Below are 6,217 nucleotides of genomic sequence, written 5' to 3'. Positions count from 1 at the left end.
ACTCGGCTCTGAAGGGGCATTAGGGGAATGATAAACACAACAGAAATTCTTAATTTTACCAAAAGAATTTAATTTGTATATGGAATAGTCGAAAAAAGAACAATTAAATTTAGTAATCTCCTCCAGGGCAATTTCTGATTTAGCAAGGCAACATACGCCTCCTTTGGGTCTGAAATCTTGAATCAAGATATACCCAGGAAAATTAAATCTAGCTAAATCAGAGGTGGAGCTTACTTGTGTCTCTGTCAGAAATAGCAGATCAGGGGATTCAAACTGGAGGAAATTTTGAACAGAGCTGATACTGGAGTGAAGTCCCCTAATATTGCAAAAGAAAATTTTACTGCACTGACGAGCAGATTTAGGGTCCCGCAACACTGGAGGTGGCACAGTCGCTTGATGACGACCGGGAGGGCCCTGTGCAAACGACCCAGCCCTGCCGGTGGTGGTCACCCGAGAAATCACCGCACTGATTCCCAGTATAGCAGCAGCCATGGTTCTTTTTATGGGATGAAGAACAGGGATGTGTTATGGAATGGGTATGATATGTAATGACAAGATTGGTGTTTTTCGGAGAGAGGATAGCTGGTTTAAGGTAATGTAATATAATGGCCAACGGCCATACCACGTTGAGTACACCGCTTCCCGTCCGATCAGCGAAGTTAAGCAACGTTGGGTCTGGTTAGTACCTGGATGGATGACCGCCTGGGAACACCAGATGCTGTTGGCATCCCTACGTGTCAAGTGGGGTTGGTGGAGGATTAGTGCCCCTTCCTGTAAAACAATTAACTCTAAGCCCTTGGCCACCCCATTTGGGATACATGGCGTCTGGCAATGAATGAAAAAAAAATGAATATAATGTGGATGTGTGTGTTGTGTAAAGAGGGCAGCCTGATGCCCTCCGGTGTGTGAGGCAGAAAGATGTGTAACCAGCTACCAAGGCCTAGGAGAGAAAATGCAATCCAGGCTATTCCTTGAGTCTCCCGTAACCTTGGCGTTAGTACTTCCCTGAGCGGGGCTGCCTACCCCTACTACTAGGGATATTTTCGTTTGTGTGTGTGTGTGTGTGTGTGTGTCTGTGAAGTAGGTCCTTATATAGCAGGCTTATTTTTTGTAAAAAGAATTATTTCATATATGTCTGTGGATAAGGAATAAATGGCTGAAAACTAAAAAAAAAAAAAAAAAAGCACATTTCACAGACAAACAAGCAAACACAAACAAACAGACACACAAAGTAGTTCCAAAATCAAACTGTGGTGACTACGAGAGGCCTAGACATATAGTGTATGAAAGACTGGATGTTACGGAAAGCAGAAAAAGATGATCAGTCATTTAGTGAACATCATTCCCCCTTCTAAAAATACTGTAAATGTGTGAGTGGTGAAGGGTGTTGAACACTGCATCTCTCCTCAGTATTATCTTCATTCTGTAGTTAAAATCAGATCTATTACACAAGTATTTTATTCATTGTCCAATCATTTTTTTTTTTTTTTAGTAACCGTCATGGTCACACCATTTCATATTGTATTCCAGTTAATACCAGAGAAGTTTATTCAGCTGAAAGTGATGGCCTTAGTGTTAATATTTGTTTGAATAACCCTGTCATGATCCAGACAACTCTTGTATAAATCTAAACAATTTTTATCAGCTGAGACGAAGACACAGGAGGCTAAATGGGTTAACATTCTGTGTTTACTGTATAACACGTATCCCTCCTTACAGCATCACACACAGATAAAATTAATGACCAATTATTTGATCACTATTTGAAAACCTGTACCTTGAAAATATTTCAGCAGTAAGGGTGATACTTTATGTAATACCTGTATTCAACACCATCACCGGAACCACAACCATCAGATCAGTCGCCACCACTATAAGGAGGACTCCTGCTGGATGCCGAGAAGCAGACAGGAAAGGAGGTATTTAGTACCATGTGAACTCTCCCTAGTCAACTGTTTCACCCATATGCTCACTGTACTTGGTATAATTGTATGCACACTATGAAACCGCAATACTGAAGATACAGCAGTTCAAACACAACATGGACCCTCATCGGGTAATAGGATAAACGGAACAAACTCTCTCTCTCTCTCTCTCTCTCTCTCTAAAAGTGTTATATATTATTAATCCATAGAAAAGTTTTATAATATCTGAAGTAACCTACTTGTTCAATGAGAAAACCACTAAATACTGAGACAGAGAAGCAAACATCCGGGATTTTCAGCAAACTTTGTTTATAAATATATATATATATATATATATATATATATATATATATATATATATATATATATATATATATATATATGTGTGTGTGTGTGTGTGTGTGTGTAATGACGTTCAGTTTCTTCCTGTGCATTGGAGAAAGCATGGAAGCTGCATAGCCAGTCCTCTGCTATGTATGTCGATTTCGTAGTAATCCATATACTAACTTTTCCCCTATTTCTGATCGTTTTTATTTGTGGGAGAAGGGACTGGTTCCCCAAAAAATCACTTGGAGGGGGAAGGGAATCCCGCTCCCTAAATAATGTGTGACTGACATGAGTCCATTGTACATTAATTATTACATCAAGCCGTATCTGCCCTCGTTTCACTGTTGCTGAGATATTTTAATTTGTTGAGGGGACTGATCCCCTAAAAATCATGGCTGGAAAATTGTGTATGGTGGAAGACCTTCAGAGTAATCAGACGAACTCACTTGAGAAGTTTCATTCAACTCTTTCCTCAATTTTTGATCGTTCGTATTATTGGGCTGGGGCTGATCCCCTTGTGAATCATTCGGTGGGGGAGGGGTTACTCTCCCGAAATTATGAGTCCATTGTACAACATGAATTAAGATGTCAAAGCCAGATCTGGCTTCCTTTTACTATTTCTGACAATTCTTTATTTTCTGAGGGATGCTGATCCCCCTCATAATCATGGTTCAAAAAATGTATATATTGGAAGACTTTTACAATAATCAGACGAACTGACTTTGAAAGTTTCATTTAAATCTTTCTCTTATTTCTGATGGCTATTATATTTGGGAGGGGCTGACCCCCCACCCCCGAAGAAACATTGTTGGGAAGGGTGAGATGCTCCCCGAGTATCGCATTACGGTTGAGAATCCTTTGTACAACATGTACTAAGATATCAATGAACTATCTGCCTTCCTCTAACTTCTGATATTTTTTATATTCGGTGAGGGAGCCAGACCTCTGTAAAATCAGGGTTAGAAAACTGTATATAGTAGGTCTTCTCAGTAACCATATAAACTCACCCAGGATGTTTCATTCATATCCATCCAAAAGCCTGGAAATAGTTAAAGTACATGCAAACACATAAGCAGGCCGAATCTCGCGCAGTGATATAGGGAGAGGTGCCAAAAATGATACTATCCCGCAGATTCCTGCTTCGCAGGATTGATGATATTTCGTAGCCGTTTTTAACTGAAAGTCGCTACACCTAATGACTTAATAAGGAAATCAAGGTTGGTTCCATTCCTTTTGTTTCGACAGGCTACATTATTTACCCACTCTTCTCTTGCCTGCCAGGTACTGCAATGCCATCTCATTAAAATCAATGACCCTGACATTCCTTCTCCTCCCTCCCACATTCAAGCTCTTCTTTACCAACTAGTCGCCCTTTACCCAGCAATACCAAGCTTCACACCTCCCCCTCCTCCCTCTTGACTGACTTCCACCACTGAACTACCCCATTGTCACTAGACGAGCACCATATCTCACGCTGCAAGTTGAACACTTTTAGTCTCCACACTCACGCCTCGCCATCCACAGTGTCCTTTACCCACCCTAACCCTCACACTTCCTGTACGCACGGCTCACTCCATTTACTTGGGCTCTCGAGTACTTGTATTTCTCTTTGTCTATTTATTTGCATACCTTACTCATCCACTTCCTGAGCCATTCTCACCTTCCGAGTCTTAATAACCATCATAGCTCTATAATGTTCACATTAGCGTTTCCCTCTCGTGTCCTGTAATACATACACACACAAATACACACACACACACACACACACACACACACACACACACACACACACACACACACACACACACACACACACACACACACACACACACAAGTGCGCCGGAGCTCACACGCACACTCACACAAAAACTCACACCTACTCAGAGCAGACTTCTAGTCCCTCATGACTTTTTCAAATCCACCATAAGTGTCAAGTGGAAATTCTCTCGCGTTTTTTTATATCTCATCATCAGCATTTCTGCAATCATCAGCCAGCAGCCTTTTATTCAATCCCACCATTCTCTAACCTCTTAATATCCCTAACACAGTATGTAGGTTCAGACTCCAGACCTCCAGATTATGCAGTAACAAAGTTTCTGGTGGTAATTCCCAATGTTTCATCTGCAAGACATTCGGCATTATCCAGGTGAGATCAGTGGAGATCTCCATTTATCTTTGCTGAATTTACTTCAGAATACAAAGCAGAGTACAGAGAGAATTTTTAGGAACAAACTTTCCTCATTTAGTAGGTAATTAAAGCTATTACGCTCAGGTATCGTTAAAACACACGTAATGTCGTGCCACCATACAACATAATTGTTTTAGCACTGTAAATGTGTCTTTTAATCCAAAATAAGTCTCCATCAATTAACATTTAAGGTATTGCATTAACGCTAAAACGAAGAGTTGTAAGAAATGCAGATTAGGCTACGTGATAGGTACCTATGTTTTTCAGTGTGTTTTGGTATTGTTCATTAGTTTATTCGACAGGTTTCTCTGTTATTAGTTTTAGTACTGTTCATTAGTAAAGCCTGACATTCAATAATTATACATACACAGCATTCCCTCCCCCCTCCTCCTCCACAATGTTGATCTGATCTCAAAAAAAAAAAAAAGTTGCTGAAGTGTGCAGCATATGCGTTGTTGTGGCATAGCTTCTCTTCACAGGTAATTCACAAACTTACCACTGATCTTACACCATGTTCTCAGTTCTCTGAGGAAAAATCCAGTCAGTTATTTCACTCTTGGATGCCTTAATTGTATTTGACCATGAACTTGTCCCTTTATCAGTGGGCAAGGGGGGACATGTACCATGGCTAAGAACTGAACTTACCTCTGAAAGTCAACAGGAGTTACTTATGTAAAACAGTTTGCGTGAAAACCATTATTCACTAGGGAATACAGAGACTACCGTATATAAGTTTCCAACAAGGTACTAACCTACACTCAAAATCTATCAGCTAACCCACTTCTCTGACATACCTGTTTTTTCCAACAACCTATCACACAGGTCATATATATATATATATATATATATATATATATATATATATATATATATATATATATATATATATATATATAATTCTTTACCCTTCTGAGTAAGAACGCTACCCTTCTCCTTCACCACCCTCTCAACAGTTTATGCAATGTGTGTGACCATTTGTCTCCCAAGCACTCCCTCCCTACACCTGACCCTTGCCTCAGTGCCTCCCCTCCCCCTCTCCCCTCACCCTTTTCAAATCTTATATGACTTTCCTCATCAAGCTGTAAAAAGGAGAGGGAGTAAAGACTGGCAAATGTTCAAATTTTGTCCAGTGCTGTACCATCACCTGTTCTCTTTAAACCCTTCTCATAGCAAGGGGTTTCTCCTAGGCCCCGAAAGTTATATGGTGGTAGTATCAAAGGGATGTGATTGAGAAAATTAGGAGAAATACACTGAGGTGGTTTGGACACGTGGAGAGAATGGAAAATGAAAAACTGACTAAGAGTATGTATGTGGGTGAAGTGGAGGGACGGAGAGGGAGGGGGAGACCGAGGATGAGGTGGAGGTACATGAGGGAGGGGGGAGTGAGCTGGGGGGAGGGCAGTCAAATGGTGGGTGACAGAGTGACTTGGAGGCGTTTTGTCTGCGGCCACCCTTTGTGGGATTAGGGCGTCGGGCTATAGATAGATAGATAATATTAAAGGGGGTTTCAGTACCGGTATTATGTACATTGCACAGTACCTTCGTCAGTGTATAATTTCTGCAAAACCAACAGAGAAATTTATATGTACGACGAACCACTACAGTTTGATGGTGTTAAAACTCCATTGGCGCTTTTATTCTGACTACCTGCAGATGATTTTATTCAGCATAGGCCAAGCTTGTCGATTAGAGACGTTAGATATAGCTTTACTGATCCCTATGCGACATTATGCCTCCCCAAAAGGCAAGCAAAGTCGGCTGGAGGTAGCAACAACGA

The 6,217-nt window shown here is 40.8% G+C and overlaps 1 non-coding gene across 1 annotated transcript; it reads left to right on the top strand.

The window, feature by feature from the left end:
* Positions 1 to 608: 608 nt before the first annotated feature.
* On the top strand, positions 609 to 727 carry LOC145394885 (5S ribosomal RNA). The gene has a single exon (XR_013896516.1). It is a non-coding gene; the product is annotated as a 5S ribosomal RNA (ribosomal RNA).
* The last annotated feature ends 5,490 nt before the right edge of the window (positions 728 to 6,217 follow it).

Source organism: Coenobita brevimanus, chromosome 28 (genome assembly GCF_032717465.1).
Source record: "Coenobita brevimanus isolate Jiangsu-jjx chromosome 28, ASM3271746v2, whole genome shotgun sequence".
In the NCBI taxonomy this organism is placed as follows: Eukaryota; Metazoa; Arthropoda; class Malacostraca; order Decapoda; family Coenobitidae; genus Coenobita; species Coenobita brevimanus.
The sequence above is the reverse complement of the archived record's forward strand: the minus strand, read 5'-3'. Positions and strand labels throughout refer to the sequence as shown.